General features: G+C 37.3%; 1 long non-coding RNA gene across 1 annotated transcript in view; it reads left to right on the plus strand.

Moving 5' to 3' along the window:
• Positions 1 to 8,491: 8,491 nt before the first annotated feature.
• LOC133574831 (uncharacterized) overlaps positions 8,492 to 19,089 on the plus strand; it is a 49,564-nt gene continuing 38,966 nt past the window's right edge. The window contains exons 1-2 of the long non-coding RNA XR_009811428.1: positions 8,492 to 8,545; positions 10,599 to 10,670. This is a non-coding gene — a long non-coding RNA (uncharacterized lncRNA). The remainder of the gene's footprint in view (positions 8,546 to 10,598; positions 10,671 to 19,089) is intronic.

Below are 19,089 nucleotides of genomic sequence, written 5' to 3' on the forward strand. Positions count from 1 at the left end.
GTAACTGTTTTTATATTGTTTTAATTTCTTTTTTATTCAAGAAAATGTTTTTAATTTATTGATCTTATTTTATTTAATACATTTTTTTAAAAAGGAACTTATCTTCACCATACCTGGTTGTCCAAATTAGGCATAATGTGTTAATTCCACGACTGCGTATATCGGTATCGGTAATTAAGAGTTGGACAATATCAGAATATCGGATATCGGCAAAAAAAAGCCATAATTGGACATCCCTATATATTAGACTATAAGTCGTAGATATATAATGGTACGAAAGATTTTGTAAATGTTTGTTAACAAAACCTAAAAGAATGCCCTTGTAAGTTAGCGCTAGCTGGATTACATTATGATAGCATGTGCAAATACGCATGAGAACACTCCCACAGACGTCACACATGGGACGGTTTTGTAAGTATGATTTGTTTTAGTTGTATTGTAAAAACTTGCAAACGTTGCTTGGAGTGATGAATGAAGAATCCTTCCGAGCAGAAGCGCTATGGACGGATACTTCCGGTTGAAGGAACTTAACAGGAAGTGCATTTTTCAGCCCGCAGCACCTGCAGTGAGCAAACTCGTCCAAAAGATGCGCACAGATAGCACAAAAAATAACACACCTTTTCAGTGTCTCTCTTGGTGTTCCATGAAAAGTATTTGTTGAATAAAAAACATCATGGTCGTTAGTGAAGAAAAATCAATTAATTAGCCACGCTGTTTTATAAGCCACAGTTTCAATGCGTGGGGGAATAAGTAGCGGTTTATAGTCCGGAAAATACGTGATGGGATATTAAAGTGAAAATGCAGCCTAGGTTCAGCAGGAACAAGATTTTGAAAGTCATTGTCATCATTATGAGCGTCAGGATATGACATGTGGTGTACCACAAGGCTCTGCATTGGTGCCCCTTTCTTCTTTTGTATGTAATATTATTGTGGAGGGAGATGTTGCCAGCGCTGCCTGCAGGAGCAAAGGTCACCGCTTCTGTCCATGGTGCTGAGGACAGAGCACCATCAGACAGGGGCGGGACAGTGCTGACGGCGAGACACAGCTGGCAGGTGATTGGATTTCACAGGTGGTATGTGTTAATCTAATCATCTGTTGTTTTTAACAGTAAGCGGCCGGGAGCAGGAGGGGAGAGAGGATACGGACGTGACTTAAAGGTCACGTTCTACTGGAGAGAAAAAACTTTTGTTGAAGCATTATTATTAAAACTACAGATGTCCGATAATGACTTTTTTGCCGATATCCGATATTCCGGTATTGTCCAACTTTTAATTACCGATACCATGTATAATGTAGCATCCCAGAAGAGCTAGTCCTGCAAGGGGTTCTGGGTATTTGTTCTGTTGTGTTAATGTTGTGTTACGTTGCAGATGTTCTCCCAAAATGTGTTTGTCATTCTTGTTTGGAGTGGGTTCACAGTGTGGTGCATATTTGTAACAGTGTTAAAGTTGTTTATATGGCCAACCTCAGTGTGACCTGTATGGCTTTTGATCAAGAGTGCTTGCATTCACTTGTGTGTGTCAAATGCCTTTTATATTATGTGACTGGGCCGGCACGCAAATGCAGTGCCTTTAAGGATTATTGGCGCTCTGTATTACACCCTACGTCCATGTACACAGCGGCGTTTTTCAAAGTCATAAATTTTACTCTTTAAAACCGGTACCGATAATTTTGAAACCGATAATTTCCGATATTACATTTTAAAGCATTTATCGGCCGATAATATCGACATCCCTCATTAAAACCTTCTTAAAACCTGCATGCTTGGCTCCTGTGCCGTGTCTGACAGTTGGACTGCTAGGAAGGGACTTCCACAATTATAATTATGTAATTGTTTAATCTTCTCAGCATTATGATAAAAAAACATTAAAAATTTTGTATCTGCACCTGTTTTCGCCAAACTGAGTAGGAAGCGATGTGAAGGTACCAGCCAGCTCTAACCCAGGGGGTTGTTTACACTACACCAATTTTAGCAGGAAATTACTAAAAGTGTTGCATTTTTGGTCGTATGTTCACAGCACAACTGCATTTTGGAAGCTGGAAGTAAAGATGTTTTAAAATTACACTTTAAAGGAGCCATATGTAATAATTGCATGTCAAGTCATCAATAAATGGCCCTGATATGTGAAAAGGCATTAATAAATCATGTTTTTTTCTAATACCTTTGTAACTGATAACGGTAGTTTAGCCGGGATATGCTCATTTCAAAAATAGATTTACAGCCCCGAAATATTGTTATTGTTTTCATTTCAATGCCCCGCCCTCCACCAATTAAAAGGGCAGTGAGTGTGTCACATCCAAGTTGCCCGCCCTCTTCGTTGAGCTACTGCCACTGGTAAAGTTACTAAACATGTCAGACCTTAGTAAATCTAAAAGGCGTCGTTACGATTCTTAACCAATTCATGACAAAGCCAGGAACAAAACAAGGATTTGTATCGGGGATGCCTTTGAAAGATGGAGACGATGAAGGCGGAGAAGATTTTTCATCTTGTCAGGACTTGGTCGTTGGGGTTTGTTTTACCGGAAGGCAACGGAAAGTTGGCTCGGGCAAGACGGGAATGTGAGTACATGATGTTATTTAACACTATCAAAAAAAACAAATGAAAGGCGCGCGCAATGGCGGAGGTACAAAACTTGGCTAATGAAAACAAAAGACTTGCACAAAGGCAAAAAACTATAAACATGAAACAAAAACTTACTTGGCATGGGACTGTGAACATGGCATGAAGCAGAGTGATGATAACGGGTGATGTTGCCAGGCAGACTAACTGAAAACAATGGACTTAAATACTACAGACATGATTGACAACAGGTGTGTGAGACCGAACGGGAAAACAGGTGCAACTAATCGGTCGTCATGGTGACAAAACAAGAGTGCACAAATAGTTCAAAAACAAAACCGAACATAACTAAAACAAAACATGATCATACAGACATGACATATCTGACGCCAAACTTGCTAATTTCCTCCTTGATAGTTATATAAGACGTTTACGTTTTGTTATTACTTGTAATAAATGAAAATGGAAATTTCGTATGTAAATTATATTGTCTAATACAGTCTATGATCTTAGACCATAGACATCTTATAAGTAGACGCAGCATCGAGCGCTACTGCCTACTGGCACTGACGAGACGCGGGGCCGCCATCTTGGAGTGGTGATCCGCTCCACTCAGTGCAATTCATTTGGCAGGAGCAATGAACTGTCAGCGCATTTAATTCATCTTACCTCACTGAATACCACTGATTTTCACACGTTTTTTTTTTGTCATACGTGTAGCTATGTTAAAGGACACATGTTTTATTATTCATAGTTTGCTTGACAGTAATAGAATATTCTTATATGCTATAAGTGACCAGACGTCCGAGATCAAAACTGGGAATATAATCCCAGAGAAGGGGGAAAAAACGGTCAGCTATTTTTAAGTTGAAGAAACAATATGATTAGGTTATATATACATGCTTATATCCTACATAAACAATGTATGAATACATTAGATATCTATATATCTTAGGGACCTATAGACTATATGTAGAGTTTATTCTGTCTTGACACTTTGTATTGATATTTTGTATTACATTCTTCCCTTAAATGATAATGTTTACAGTGATTGTTTTATATGTATTTTTGATGTATGTCGCTTTGGATAAAAGCGTCTGCCAAATACTTAATCATATACAAACACCTGAAAGTCTTCATATCAGCTAAAACCACCAATCTGTTTCACTGGATTCAGAATAAAACCAAATTCTGTCTTACCCAACAATGTTAGTATTTGAATAATGTTACTTGAAGACTTATTCCTGGTTACAATTATACTGTTAAGAAAGTATTGTTTTATACTTTGCCTAAAATGAGAATGCATCATAATCAGTGGCGGCTGGTGAATTTTGTTTTAGGTGGGGCTGAAGGTTTGTAAACCAAACCCCTGAAGGGGCGTCATCCTCCCCCAGAAGATTTATTTGTGATTTTCATATACTGGTGCATTCTGACAAAATAATGAAGACAAAATAAAATATTTCATAGGTTTGCAGAGAACTATATACAATATGCACACACTCTTTTCACAAAATACATCCAATAGTACGTTAATGTTAAATCTTACTTGTGAAAAGTAATCCCCCGATTCCTATTTTCAACAGTCCGCTCATTTGAGCAGGAAAACGCTGAACACCAGCCCGGCATCTTTGTTTTCTACCTGTCAACTGTCAGTTTAGCATCTTTGTTTTCTACTTGTCAACTGTCAGTTTAGCATGTTTGTTTTCCACCTGTCAACTGTCAGTTCAGGCTGCTCGCCTGCTCCTCATCACCACTTCAAGATGGCGGCCGAATTTCTTGCGTCACAGCAGGCAATGCTGCGTCTACTTATAAGATGCCTACGGTTATAACGTCATTGCAAACACGGCAATCTGTTGCGTCCACTGCAGTTCGCTACCTTATTTATACTTTTTGTCAAGTGATTTTTTTTAAGCAGGGTTGCATGAGGTACCTACACATAACGTTACGTTAGTAAATGTATCACACACAGTAACGCAACGTTAGACAGCGGTCAGCAGCACCGTATATTTTAGCCACATACAAAAAGACAAACATAGTCAAATAAAGGTCAGTTAAAATGTATACTATATTAAGAATATGTGTACATATTGCATAGGGCCCTGACATATAAAAAGTACAACTCTGTTCATTGTTATGTTCAAGTATTTGTTATGTTTTTCATGTGTACGCACACATCAACACACACAGTATGAGATGAGATCAATGAGATAAGGTAAGAACAGGATATAAACTGCTGTGGAACTAGTTACAATGCAATATGCCATGGAAATACAATGTTAATACTTTTGTGCAAATAAGTACAGTTGCACTTGTTTTTTCAAAATGTGTTTATTCTGTAAAGGAATGAGTTAAATGTTTAAAATGACGGTTAACAGTGCTATTATGAAGTGCAATGTCAGCACTATTTTTTTCCCCTGCAATTTCAGATGCACTTGTTTTAATAAATAAATACAGCGTTTTAGCATACACAATCTGTGTAAATATATTAGTCTGTGGTTAAAAGGACTTGAAAGGACTCAAAACTCAAAATGCAGGACTTGGGACTTGACTTGAGACTTTCCAGTCTTGACTTTGGACTTGACTCGGGACTTGACTCGGGACTTGAGGGCAAAGACTTGAGACTTACTTATGACTTGCAAAACAATGACTTGGTCCCACCTCTGGATATTACTTACATAATTCAAAAAAAGGTAATTAGAATAATACACAAAGCGTGCTACTATGAACCTACCAATCGATTATTCATAAGTTCTAATGTGTTAAAATTTTCAGATATTGTGTTTTTAATAACAATGGAAATTATGTTTCGGGGTAAAGAACAACAGGCTTCCAGCTTGTATTCTTAGGTTATTTAAATTAAAAGGAGAAAACTATATTTTACATATTTTTGAAATATGTAAAGTAAGAACGAATATAAAATACAAATGTATTTCAGTTTTAGGAGTTAAATGGTAGAACAAGCTCAGTGATGAGTTGAAGACATGCAGTTCTTTGTTAAGGTTTGAGAAAGCCTTGGAAGGTGAAATAATGGAAAATTATAAAATATAGCAACAATTACTTTCATCCCATTGATTTTTTTGAACGTTGATGTTCCAGGCAATCTAATTTTCAGTGAATGTATATGATAAGCAAATATAAGCCTTGGCTTCAGCCTATTCCTTTTTCTTTTTGTATGTGTATGATTGTTGATATGTATAATCTGTGCTGTTAAATTGATCACACAAAATGATTGATTATATGACCGAAATAAACTCATTCCATTCATTCATTCATAATATATGTCTAATTTTATACCTACTTTATTAGAGGGGCTGTTTGCAACTTAACACTTGTTTAATTATTATTTAATTAGTTTTTTAATACAACATCATTTTTTAAACAAATGCTTCTCGAAAGTGGAACACAAAATAAATAGTGTTCAACCTACAAAACAGTATGTTTTTTTTCAAACGCTAAACATATAAAAAGTAGTCCGTAAAGTACAATTTTTTTTCGTGTAAATGCTAAAAAACGGAAGACTCCAGGTGTCATTATGCGATCCAAACAACAACGCCGGACATCTTTTGTGTCACGTGACTTGCGTACGGCAACATTTTTAACTGGCATCCATCCCGACAAATAACAGTTGACAAAAAATGGCAAAGAATGTTCTTGCAAAACACAAACATGGTTCTCGGGGTCGACAGGTTTTTGCACACGTCAAATTCCTGCAATGGCGCCCCATAATACACCTGCTGTGAACCTGTTTTTATGTTTTATTTATTTTATTTTATTTTATTTATTTATTTGTTATCGTGTTCTGTTTGTGTTGTGTTGTGTTTGCTCGGTACTCGTATTATCTTTTAACCTGCCCATTGTACAGCACTTTGGCTACCCCTGTGGTAAATTTTAAATGTGCTTTATAAATAAAGTTGATTTGATTTGATTTGATTTGAAATGGTGAACTCAGTATACTAATTGTCCTTTACAGCAGTTGTCCCCAACCTTTTTTGCACCACGGTCCGGTTTAATGTAGACATTATTTTCAGGTACCGGCTTTCCACTTGTGCCAGATAAATAAGTGCATGAAAAATATAACTCACCACAACGCAGAATTAGTGTTTCTTTGCAATGAGATGCAGATGGAAATCAGCCTTTGGCTGCGATCTGTCACATTTATATTTGATATGTTCATTAATGTGCATTGCATCATGTCACAAGGTTATAACAAATGGCAACTTCCTATGAGGAGTTTTATTGTACATCTATAACAGTGGTTCTTAACCTGGGTTCGATCGAACCCTAGGGGTTCGGTGAGTCGGTCTCAGGGGTTCGGCGAAGGTCAAGACACACCCGACTCATCGTGTAAATAAAAACGTCTCCCTATCGCCGTGTTATGGATACCCCCAAACAATGTTCCCTTTAATTCTCCATCTGATTTGCAGGTGTGTAAATGTTAGAATAATTATGTATAAGTTATCACACAACTCTTATGCTTAAAGGTCATTGCTATAGTTATTATCAATTGCGCTGAAGTTGTATTTTTCTATCTGTGCAAAGGCACAACTTGCAATCTTGCTTTGCGAGTTGTCTCGTGTCAGCAGTTTGTTTCCAGACCCTGCCTGCTGACAGCCAAGGACGGACATCGAGTACCTCAACGCAGACAAAACAGAGACAGGGCGAAATCACGAGTGTCAGCACATTTCCATTCTGAATAATCATGTATTGTGTCTTCTGGGGCTGCTTGCATTACCCCTCCCTTCAGAAGCAGCCTCAGTGATGTTAACTAGGGACCTCCCGAATAAATAGAGGAGCACGTGGGACTGTACCTTAGAGCGTAGGGTGAAACTGTAACTGAGTGTACAGCCCAATACGTCTCTCCACATGAGTAAAATTCAACTCTGTCTCTGCTTGATTCCTTTCTTCTTGTCTTGTGTAATAGATAGTTTGGTGTTTGAACCTGACAGTAATTTGTTGTGACTTCATGCTCTGTGTTGGTTTTGTTCTTGGAACAAGGTGATGTTCATGCACGGTTCATTTTGTGCACCAGTAAGAAAACATATAACTTTGTCTTGAATTTAAAAAAATATATATATAATAATATTTTTCACTAAAGAAAGGTTCGGTGAATGCGCATTTGAAACTGGTGGGGTTCGGTACCTTCAACAAGGTTAAGAACCACTGATCTATAAACAAGCTCATTGGTGTGTCTAGTGCACAGGTGTCAAACTCAAGGCCCGCGGGCCAGATCTGGACCTCCACGTCATTTTACATGGCCCGCAAAAGCCTGAAAATAATATGTTTCAATAAAATACCTTATATTTTCTTTCTCTACTTTCTTATTTTCTTACTAAAGGCATTAGGTTTTTTTTCTGTAGTTTGAAAGGGGAAAACAATAGTGTACAATATTGCGAGAAATATTACATTATCTAACTTTGTTGGTCAAAATCCAAATAAATACTTAAACATCTGCTTAACTTATGATTTCGAAGCAAGTTATCCATCAAATTGTACACTATAAAAATGACCAATAGATTTTACTGTAAAATTTAGGGAGTTTTATTTTTTTTTACAGCATGTAAGTTGGGAAAGAAACAACCAATGTTTGTTTGTTTTTTGCAGTAAAATTCTGTCGACTGAGCTGTCTTTTTTTTTTTCTTTTTTTTTTTAATCCACGATTGATGATTTTATGGTACCTGTCATGATTTGTGGTTTGGATCATGTTTTATGTTATTTTCTGTTTAAAGACTCCATAGTTCCTGGTTGCACTTACTTGTTTGTTTGTTACCTTGACAACCATTAGTGTCACCTGTTTCACGTCTTGGACTCACGCACCTGTTGCTAATTATGTCCACCTGTCTCTGATTAGTGTTCGGCCGCTCACCTGCTACCCGAGCACTAATCAGAGGCATTATTTAAGTTTGCCTTTGACAGTCAGTCGGCCTGGCGTCATTATTTGCTTCACGCAACCTGTTACGGAAGTTCTGTTTCATGCCAAAGTTTTGTGAGTATTACTTGTCTCAAGTCCATGCTAAGTGTTAGCTTCTAGTGATGGGTTAATGAGGCCTCATGAAGCGTTTCGACACATTGCAAAACTGTATTGATACTGTGTCGATACTGTGTCACTAAATACTGACATCTGCTGGACATTAAAAATCCCTACAGGCAACCTATGGACCGACTCAACTGACACTGATTTTATGACCTAGTACAGTGGTTCTCAAATGGGGTACGCGTACCCCTGGGGGTACTTGAAGGTATGCCAAGGGGTACGTGAGATTTTTTTTAAATATTCTAAAAATAGCAACAATTCAAAAATCCTTTATAAATATATTTATTGAAAAATACTTCAACAAAATATGAATGTAAGTTCATAAACTCTGTGAAGCACAAGCTCAGGTTTGTCACTAAAATGTCTGTCAAAAAGAACTGTGAAAAGAAATGCAACAATGCAATATTCAGTGTTGACAGCTAGATTTTTTGTGGACATGTTCCATAAATATTGATGTTAAAGATTTTTTTTTTTTGTGAAGAAATGTTTAGAATTATAAGTTCATGCATCCAGATGGAGCTCTAATACAATCCCCAAAGAGGGCACTTTAAGTTGATTATTACTTCTAGGTGTAGAAATCTTTATTTATAAATGAATCACTTGTTTATTTTTCAACAAGTTTTTAGCTATTTTTATATCTTTTTTTCCAAATAGTTCAAGAAAGACCACTACAAATGAGCAATATTTTTGCACTTTTATACAATTTAATAAATCAGAAACTGATGACATAGTGCTGTATTTTACTTCATCTTTTTTTTTTCAACCAAAAATGCTTTGCTCTGATTAGGGGGTACTTGAATTAAAAAAAAAATTCACAGGGGGTACATTGCTGAAAAAAGGTTGAGAACCACTGACCTAGTATATACAATAATATAAACCAAGTCATTGTATTTCATTTAGGATTATTTCATAACTTCATTTAAATAAAAATATATTTTTTGTCTTTTTTAGATACAGTCAATAAATAATATGAACATGTATCATAACATGGAAATCTAAGAGAACGTGTTGTGAATGAGGATGCTTGTGGACCTGGAAATTATTTTTTTTATTTTTTTTACACATTTTTATTTTTAAAAAAAAACAGTTTTTCCAACGTATTCAATTTTAGACGCTTTCTCTTCTTAGTTATTATTTCTCCGGCTGTAGAAAAGACCCGCTCACAGGGCACAGAGGAGGCGTCAGTGCGACACAGTTCGCGTATCGGTCACGTGACCAAAACAGCTCATGATCGGTCACGTGACTTTCTAAAAGCGGTACGCGCACCGACACAGGGTTTCGCTCTATGAGCTTGACGCATGCGTCGATGCATCGGTGTTGCCGGACCCATCACTATTAGCTTCCTTGTTTCCTGCGCGAAGTTTTGTGCTTTAGCTCCAAGTGCGATCAGCGCCTTGTGCTTTCGCTGTATGTTCCTTTTTTGTTTGTACCTCTTTGAGTTTTGGGTAATTAAATCATGTTTTTACCTGCCCCCCCCCCCTGACAGTACCACATTTTATTCTGGTAAAAAACTGGCATCTGAGTTGCCAAAATAAAATTAAACAGCGGTACTGTATTTCTATTTACAGTATTATGTTGTAAAAATAATTTTAAAAAAACAAACATATTTAACAGTACAACATTTTACTGGCAACTACAGTTGTGCTCATAAGTGTACATACCCTGGGAGAATTTATGATTTCTTGGCCATTTGTCAGATAATATGAATGATAACACAAAAACCTTTCTTCCATTCATGCTTAATGGTTGTGTGAAGCTATTTATTGGCAAACTGTGTTTAAATTAAAATGACAAAAGAAAGTACCCAAATGACCCTGATCAAAAGTTTACATACCCCAGTGACTTTGATCTGATAACATGCACAAAAGTTGACACAAACAGGTTTGAATGGCTAATCAAGGTTCCAATCCTCACCTGTGACCTGTTTGTTTGTAATTAATGTGTGTGTGTATAAAAGGTCAGTGAGTTTCTGGGCTTCTGACAGACTATTGCATCTTTCATCCAGTGCTGCACAGATGTTTCTGGATTCTGAGTCATGGGGAAGGCAACAGAATTGTCAAAGGATCTGCGAGAAAAGGTAATTGAACATAAAACACAAAAGGGGTATAAAAAGATAGCCAAGGGATTGAGAATGCCAATCAGCAGTGTTCAAACGCTGATTAAGAAGTGGAAAATGAGGGATTCAGGTAGACCAGCAAAGATTTCAGCCACAACTGCCAGGAAAATTGTTCGAGATGCAAAGAAAAATCCACAAATAACTTCAGCTGAAATACAGGACTCTCTGAAAAATTGTGGTGTGGCTGTTTCACGGGCGGCGTGGCGAAGTTGGGAGAGTGGCCGTGCCAACAATCCAAGGGTTCCTGGTTCAATCCCCACCTTCTACCATCCTAGTCATGTCCGTTGTGTCCTTGAGCAAGACACTTCACCCCTGCTCCTGATGGGTCCTGGTTAGCTGCCTTGCATGGCAGCTCCCACCATCAGTGTGTGAATGTGGAAATAGTGTCAAAGCGCTTTGAGTTCCTTAAATAGGTAGAAACGCGCTATACAAGTACAACCCATTTACCATTTCAAGATGCACAATAAGGAGGCACTTGAAGAAAAATGGGCTGCATGGTCGAGTCGCCAGAAGAAAGCCATTTCTGCGCAAATGTCACAAAGTATCCCGCTTACATTACGCCAAACAGCACAGAGACAAGCCTCAATAAATTCTGGAACAAAGTAATTTGGAGTGATGGGACCAAAATTGAACTTTTTGGCCACTCGACCATGCAGCCCATTTTTACTCTTTATGTAAAAAATGTTTTAAATATTTTAATTCATAGGCAATTTTTATTATTTACTGTTACAAGCGGCCCTCTAATGGCAGCCATGACTGCGGTGTGGCCCTCAATGAAAACAAGTTAGACCCACCTGGTCTGGTGAGACAGGCCAAAGTTAAGACGGAGAAAATGCAGTCCTTTATGAATTATTTCATGTTTCTCTCCGGTACCGGTCTCCGGATCGGTGGTTGGGAACCACTACTTTACAAAATGATATCGCCAACTAGTGGCCAGGCATGCAATCTACAGCAATTGCAGGCCTTTTTGCAGGTCTGTGTCAACCAGACTTGTCCTATTTTAGTGGATGGCAGTCATGAAGAAGTACTTAGAATTTTGGGAAGACTCAGACAAGCCAAGGCCAGCCTCCCGGCGCACAGACATCAAGTCGATCTAAATAAAGCTTGGCACCAGCCCTCCCACGACCGGCCCTCTAAAATTGCATAAATGCTTCCCCTTGTCACTTTAATGTGAAGTCTCGGAGCGGTGCGCATGATTAAATGCACATGGGTGTGTGATTATGGTCGTAAAGGGACGGCGGAGGACGGGAATCTGTCATCCGGCAGGCGCTGTTTGTGTGCGGTGTGGCCAGCCATCACTTTCAAACGCCGTCTTATCTGGAGGCGGCAGGGCAGCCCAGCTTAGCGACTCATCTAGTTAACGCCGGACAAATCCACGCCGTGTCCTGCCTCAATTTATTTGCAAGGTGTCTGATCACGCACAACCAGGCCGCAGTTTGTCGCCACAAAAACTTTAGGGAAAAAAAACAACACCGCCCACACGCTGGAAAACAGGTCACAGGAATACACACGAGCAGGTGGCGCTGACGTTTACGTCTATTTCAGCAGGAGAAGAAGAAAGTCCGTCCGGGAAAAGGCACAAAAACGTCGATAACAAATCAAGAAGAATACAGGTGAATAGGTTGTATGGAGGCTCAAATAGGACACAGTGAAATAAATAATACACCTTTACATAATTACTTAAATATGTCATTCATTAAATCAAATTGGAATTAATCACAAAATGTGTTATAAAATAAGCCACTAATTCACTAAACATATTTATACTAATTCTAACTGAAATTAATTAAAATAAATAAATACATTAACTAATTACTATAATGTGTCAATCGATTAATGAAACATTTGAGTCATTTTTAATGGTGTATTAAATTACTATATTGTGTCAATAGATGACACATTTATGTATTTTTAATGGGATATTTATTTATTTATTCAAAGAATTAATGGCACATTTGATAGCACATTGAATTCCAATTTGATTTAATTAATGGCATTCTTAAGTAATTATTCAATGATGTATTTATTTATTTCATACATTGACGGCACCTTTAATTAAACAATTTTACTTAATGACACCTTTAAATAATTACTTAAATATGTCTTTCATTAAATCAAATTGGAATTCATCACAAAATGTGTTATAAAATAAGCCATTAATTCACTAAACATATTTATACTAATTCTAACTGAAATTAATTAAAATAAATACATTAAATAATTACTATAATGAAACATTTAAGTATTTTTTTTAATGGTGTATTAAATAATAATTATAATGTGTCAGTCAATGAATGACACATTTATGTATTTTTAATGGGATATTTATTTATTTATTTAAATAATTAATGGCACATTTGATAGCACACTTAATTCCAATTTGATTTAATTAATGGCATTCTTAAGTAATTATTCAATGATGTATTTATTTATTTCATACATTGACGGCACCTTTAATTAAAACAATTTTACTTAATGACACCTTTAAATAATTACTCAAATATGTCATTCATTAAATCAAATTGGAATCAATCACAAAATGTGTTGTAAAATAAGCCATTAATTCACTAAACTTATTTACACTAATTGTAACTGAAATTAATTTAAAAAAATAAATACATTAAATAAATACTATGTGTCAATCAATTAATGTAACATTTAAGTCATTTTTTAAATGGTGAATTAAATCATTACTATGTGTCATTAGATTAATGACACATTTATGTATTTTTAATGGGATATTTATTTATTTATTTAAAGAATTAATGGCCCATTTGATAGCACATTTAATTCCAATTTGATTTAATTAATGGCATTCTTAAGTAATTATTCAATGATGTATTTATTCATTTCATATATTGACGGCACCTTTAATTAAAACAATTTTACTTAATGACGCCTTTAAATAATTACTTAAATATGTCATTCATTAAATAAAATTGGAATCAATCACCAAATGTGTTATAAAATAAGCCATTAATTCAATAAACATATTTATACTAATTGTAACTGAAATTAATTAAAATAATAAATACATTAAATAATTACTATAATGTGTCAATCAATTAATGAAACATTTAAGTCATTTTTTTAATGGTGTATAAGATAATTACTATAATGTGTCAATCAATGAATGACACATGTATGTATTTTTAATGGGATATTTATTTATTTAAAGAATTAATGGCACATTTGATAGCACATTTAATTCCAATTTGATTTAATTAATGGCATTCTTAAGTAATTATTCAATGATGTACTGTATTTATTTATTTCATACAATGAAGGCACATTTAATTAAAACAATTTTACTTTATGACACCTTCAACTAATTATTAAATGGTGTATTCATTGTTTTCTATTAATAAAAAAAATGACATATTTAAATAATTCAATATTTACTCTCATGTGCCAATCAGTTAATCACACATTTGAGTAAATATTTATTTATTTAATTAATTAATGGCACATTTATTAATGCATTGAATTGAAACAATTTTAACTAATGACACATTTAAGTAATTATTTAATGGTGCATTCATTTATTTAAATAAATAAATACATTACTTATTAAATATATTAAATATATAATCTCATATGCCAGTCAATTAAAGACATGTTTAATTAAATTAATTAAACATTTCTTTAATAATATATTTAAGTAATTATTTACTGGTGTATTTATTGTTACAAATAAATACAATAATTACTCATTAAATAGTAAATCAATATTTAAGTATACACAAATATTTACTCAAATGGCTCATTAAATTATTTACACTTAAAAGTAATTATTTAATGGTGTATTTATATATTTAATGAATTAATGGCACATTTACTACAGCCATCCATTTTCTATTGCGTGTCCCTTTTTGGGGTCACGGTGGGTGGCTGGAACCTATCCCAGCTGCAGTCAGGCGGAATGCGGGCCATTTAACAACACATTTAATTTCAATGTTATGAAATGAATAACACATGTAAGTAATGATTTAGATATGTATTTATTTATGTCCTTTTTGATCCTCCGAGTGATTGACAGCAATGAAAGTCCATCCATCCATCCATCCATTTTTCTACCGCTTGTCCCTTTTTTTGGGTTCGTGGGGGGTGCTGGAGCCTATCTCAGCTGCAGTCAGGCGGAATGCAGGCCATTTAATAACACTTTTAATTTCAATGTTATGAAATGAATAACACATGTTTTAAATAAATATGTATGTATCTATGTCCTATTTGATCCTCCTAGTGATTGACAGCATCATGAAGGTCAAATCTTTTATAAATGGAAAAAAAAATCCCCCCCAAATATAACCTTTAATTGTGACAAATATTTTTATTTGGCAACTCTCAGAGTAAAATTTTAACTTTTTTTTGTCCTCTCAGCAGGGGCGCTGAAAAGGGGGGGTAAAGGAGACGGATTCTAGGGGCCCATGATGGAGGGGGGCCCAGAGAGGCCCCTAATGATGATGAAATTATAATACAGAAAAAATAATGACACTGTGTTGGGGGCCCTGTAAAGATTCTTTTCATGGGGCCCAAAATCCCTAGCGGCGCCCCTGCCTCTCAGGTACATTTTTGCTATTTTGTTGGCCATAATGTTTGTTGTGTTACTTTGAATAGGATTTTTTTTTCCTAGGAGGGGTTTTTTTCTGTTCAAGTTTATTCTTTTCGTAAAGTATTGCCGGGACGAAAAAGTCCTCAGGGAGTTAAGAATGTATACCGAAAGTTTGGAGTCATATTTTTTTCTACTTTTTTTTTGCTCCAAACTCTAAATAACCTTAAATGGAAGTGATGTATGCCACAGTGGGTTAAATCTGTTCTATTTAACTACGATTGGTAACGCATGTTGCCTGTGTTTCCTCCCAGCATATGGTTCGTGGTGAACATGCTATTGGAAGGCAGATGATACCCCCCCTGGGGTAGGCTCCAGCTTCCCAGCCCAAAAATGTTTTCCTATTCTTTGTGTTTTGTCAGTCCCTTGTCAGTAAAGTCACTTTTAATTCTCCATATCCAAACGGTTTCTCTCTCTTCCGCGTGGCTGGTCTACCTGTGTGCGGCGAGTTCAGGAGGGTGTTTGGGTGCGAGCGAGCATTAGCGGACAGATTTGAAGGGAGATTAGAAAAGATGCAGGAAAGCTGCCTTTGGGGCTTCATGGGCTTTTCCACCGAGCTGCTGCTTTAGCTCTCTCTAGCTCGGTGAATAAGTGGATAAAATAAAAAAAAAACACGGCCTGCAGGGATTCCTACCTCTTCTCCTGGGAAAGAGAGGGACATCTGGCCCAAATTAGAACGCTGACAACACCTTTATCTGCTTGTGTATCACCGTTAAACTAAACAAGTTTGTTGTGTTTTTGCTTTAGACTATGTTGTGTTGCCTCAATCAGGAAGGAGTTTTTGCCATTTTCTTTTGTTGGGCCCTACAATGTGTTTATTCTGTAAATATTGTATTTATTACACACCAGCTGTTTGACTGTAACGTGCATCTTGGTTGTATTACCAAATTGGGAAGTGTTGAAATCGCCATGTAAAATCGCTAATGCTAATCGATAGCATCCATCTATTTCGGGGGTCGCGGGGGGGCTGAAACCTATCCCAGCTGCATTCAGGCGGAAGGCGGGGTACACCCTGGACAAGTCGCCACCTCATCGCAAGGCCAAAACAGATAGACAGACAACATTCACACTCACATTCACACACTAGGGCAGGGGTCGGCAACCCGCGGCTCTAGAGCCGCATGCGGCTCTTTAGTGCCGCCCTAGTGGCTCTCTGGAGCTTTTTCGAAAATGTATGAAAAATGGAAAAAGTTGAGGGGGAAAAAATATATTTTTTGTTTTAATATGGTTTCTGTAGGAGGATAAACATGACACAAACCTCCCTAATTGTTATAAAGCACACTGTTTATATTAAACATGCTTCACTGATTCGAGTATTTGGCGAGCGCCGTTTTGTCCTACTAATTTTGGCAGTCCTTGAACTCACCTTAGTTTGTTTACATGTATATCTTTCTGCGACTTTCTAGGACGTGTTTTATGCCACTTCTTTTTCTGTCTCATGTTGTCCACCAAACTTTTAACGTTGTGCATGAATCCACAAAGGTGAGTTTTGTTGATGTTATTGACTTGTGTGGAGTGCTAATCAGACATATTTGGTCACTGCATGACTGCGAGCTAATCGATGCTAACATGCTATTTAGGCTAGCTATATGTACATATTGCATAATTATGCCTCATTTGTAGCTATATTTGAGGTTATTTAGTTTCCTTTAAGTCTTATTAATTCAATTTATATCTCATGACACACTATCTGTATGTAATATGGCTTTTAATTTTTTGCGGCTCCAGACAGATTTGTTTTTGTATTTTTGGTCCAATATGGCTCTTTCAACATTTTGGGTTGCCGACCCCTGCACTAGGGCATACTTGCCAACCTTGAGACCTTCGAATTCGGGATATGGGGGTGGGAGGGCGGCGGGGGGGTTTGGTGGAAGCGGGGGATGTATATTGTAGCGTCCCGGAAGAGTTAGTGCTGCAAGGGGTTCTGGGTATTTGTTCTGTTGTGTTTATGTTGTGTTACGGTGCGGATGTTCTCCCGAAATGTGTTTGTCATTCTTGTTTGGTGTGGGTTCACAGTGTGGCGCATATTTGTAACAGTGTTAAAGTTGTTTATACGGCCACCCTCAGTGTGACTTGTATGGCTGTTGACTAAGTATGCATGCATTCACTTATGTGTGTGGTAAAGCCGCATGTATTATGTGACTGAGCCGGCACGCTGTTTGTATGGAGGAAAAGCGGACGTGACGACAGGTTGTAGAGGATGCTAAAGGCAGTGCCTTTAAGGCACGACCCCAATATTGTTGTCCGGGTGGAAATCCGGAGAAATTCGGGTGAATGGTTGCCCCGGGAGATATTCAGTAGGGGCACTGAAATTTGGGAGTCTCCCGGGAAAATCGGGAGGGTTGGCAAGTATGCACTAGGGCCAATTTAGTGTTGCCAATCAACCTATCCTCAGGTGCATGTCTTTGGAGGTGGGAGGAAGCCCGAGTACCTGGGGAGAACATGCAAACTCCACACAGAAAGACCCCGAGCCCGGGAATCAAAACCTTCTCGCTGTGAGGCACGTGCACTAATCACTGCTCCACCCTCCTGCCCTAATCGGTAGCATGTCTATGGAAAATCCAATGTGAATTAGCATCGGGCTAGCGCATTTTTGAAAAGCGAAGCCTTATTATACCTTTGAGTGCCTTCTTTTTGCTTCGTTGGCATGGAACATTGCAACACTTATGCCAAATTTCGATATTTATTTTGAAAGTGACGTCACGTCTGATTCATCCAACAAAGTCTGAGAGTAGTGAGCAGCTGAGGTCGTTGCTTCGAAGTCTGGCTGATTGCTTTATAATCCTCCGTAAATACGTTTAAAGGGGAACATTATCACCAGACCTATGTAAGCGTCAATATATATCTTGATGTTGCAGAAAAAAGACCATATATTTTTTTAACCAATTTCCGAACTCTAAATGGGTGAATTTTGGCGAATTAAACGCCTTTCTATTATTCGCTCTCGGAGATGTGACGTCACAACGTCACATCGGGAAGCAATCCGCCATTTTCTCAAACACATTACAAACACCGAATCAAATCAGCTCTGTTGTTTTCCGTTTTTTCGACTGTTTTCCGTACCTTGGAGACATCATGCCTCGTCGGTGTGTTGTCGGAGGGTGTAACAACACGAACAGGGACGGATTCAAGTTGCACCAGTGGCCCAAAGATGCGAAAGTGGCAAAAAATTGGAAGAAATTTGTTCAAAATACGAGGGTGTGGGGAAAGCCGACGAAATTGGTCAGTCGTTTGTTCCGCACACTTTACCGACGAAAGCTATGCTACGACAGAGATGGCAAGAATGTGTGGATATCCTGCGACACTCAAAGCAGATGCATTTCCAACGATAAAGTCAAAGAAATCTGCCGCCAGACCCCCATTGAATCTGCCGGAGTGTGTGAGCAATTCAGGGACAAAGGACCTCGGTAGCACGGCAAGCAATGGCGGCAGTTTGTTCCCTCAGACGAGCGAGCTAAACCCCCTGGATGTCTTGGCTCACACCGTCCCTTATGCCACCGAAGATGATCAAGAGAAGAATATCGACCCTAGCTTCCCTGACCTGCTGACATCAACTCCAAAACTGGACAGATCAGCTTTCAGGAAAAGAGAGCGGATGAGGGTATGTCTACAGAATATATTAATTGATGAAAACTGTATTCATTACTCGCGGTTTTACGTAAATTATTATACATAAACTGTGTTTACCAATAATTTAGCTTAAAAACATTACAACACTTAAAAACAAACACATACCAATCGTTGGTTAGAAGGCGATCGCCGAATTCGTCC

Source organism: Nerophis lumbriciformis, linkage group LG32 (assembly GCF_033978685.3).
Source record: "Nerophis lumbriciformis linkage group LG32, RoL_Nlum_v2.1, whole genome shotgun sequence".
Classification (NCBI taxonomy): domain Eukaryota; kingdom Metazoa; phylum Chordata; class Actinopteri; order Syngnathiformes; family Syngnathidae; genus Nerophis; species Nerophis lumbriciformis.